We start from the raw sequence: 1,709 nt of genomic DNA on the forward strand, positions 1-1,709 counted from the left end.
TTGGGAAGGAATGCTGGCTGAAGGGTCTGTTATCTTGGGGGTGGGGAGTGAGTTTTGGTAGAATTCATTGTCCTACTCTATTACTTTTCAGGACTCCAACATCTCTTCCCAGCACCCTGGCACTGCTAACCAGGTTCCTGTCATCTGCTCCCAGAGCAACAACATTTCCAACCAGGTCCCTGAAGTCTACACCCAGGGCCCAGTTACCTCCATCCAGGCCAGCTCCTCTGCTGAGGTACACAGGCAGAAGGTCATGGATGCTGCTGAGGCTCTCCTGATTCTGCATAACTCCCCTGAGTCACTGCAAGAGATTCGCAGCACCCCAGGTACATACCTGGATCCTTGAATGAGGAACAGGGGGCAAGGGTGGGGTGCTGGAGAGGGTGGGGAAACAGGAGGGCTTGTGCTGACAAAGGAGTGAGTGCAGTTGGTGGTTTTTTCTTCTCTGAGGCTAGAGCCTTCAGCTCTTCAGTATGATTGGGAAGCAGNAACCAGAGACTGCTCAGTCTATATTCAGCTTTCAAGGCTTTTGCTCAACAGCAGGGGCCATTAAATACCCTAAATTCAGGAGATTGTGAGGCCCTCCAGTTGCCAAATATCATGGGAGGGTAGACAGCACGTGAAGTGGAAGCAAAGTGGATAGATCAAGGTACAATGACTCCCAATCCATAGGTGTGCAGTAGCCCTCAGCATCCTGAGAAGGCCTCAGAGGAGAAGCATGGGGCAAAAGGGTCAGGGATGGAGGGAGATCTCCATACCAGCTCAAGGCATTCTCCATGTGGGCATGGAATGGTGAAGCCTTCCAGGCTTAATCATACATGAGATCTCAGGTGTTCATCAAGGAAGGGCTTTGTGAGTTGATGGGGAGAATCTCATAGCTAGGGAGGCTGGAAAGAAGGCTGCTGAGTCAAAATAGCCAAGGAATAGCACTGTGTGAGTGACAAGCCACTCTGGCTGGATATCCTGGTTCAAAGGATGCTGCGTGGAGCCTGGAAACTTGCTTTTCACAGGGGTCTAACTGGGTGGGGAATATAAGCTATGCCAGAATGTCTGGTGCATGCCAGGGTGAAACAATAACAGACTCCAGGTAGAGAGTATTTTATAGTACTCAAGGACCCTGGGCTTGACCAAATGGGACTTATGGCTGGGACTGTTGGTGAAGCCAGTATTAGAGAGAAGGAATCCAGGTATGATTAAGTGTGTTCATTGGTCATAATGAAGATCTTAGATGGCTTGTTAGACAATGTTACCCCCGCCAGCCATGTAAGGACACATCTGTGATCTAATGTGGCCTTTGCATTTCTGTCTGCAGGTCCTGATGGAGAGTGAAGACTGAGGCTATTCTGCCTGTCCTTGTCACCTCAGGCCACAAGCTCAGCTTCACTGACCAACAACTGGTCATCAGGTTCACACCCCAGACTGTCACTAAGAGAGCCATAAAGGTGGCCTCACTGAGGACTGCCTGAAGTGTTTCTTTTTCTTAACATGTAATGTACTTCCTGGCCAAAATCATAAACTCCTCCTCAATGCTTTTGCATTGTAGGGTCTTAGCAGGAGGTAGGAAAATGTTCTAACTATGGCTGTAGGCTCTCGACCTTGCATTAATTTTTTTCCTTTGGAAGACTTGGATCTTTATGGGTGTCATTAAAGCTGCACGACGTAGCATATTTTGAGCCGTCTGTTCACAAGTTTCTGAGCTTATNCNTANG

Source organism: Mus caroli, chromosome X, assembly GCF_900094665.2.
Source record: "Mus caroli chromosome X, CAROLI_EIJ_v1.1, whole genome shotgun sequence".
Lineage (NCBI taxonomy): Eukaryota > Metazoa > Chordata > Mammalia > Rodentia > Muridae > Mus > Mus caroli.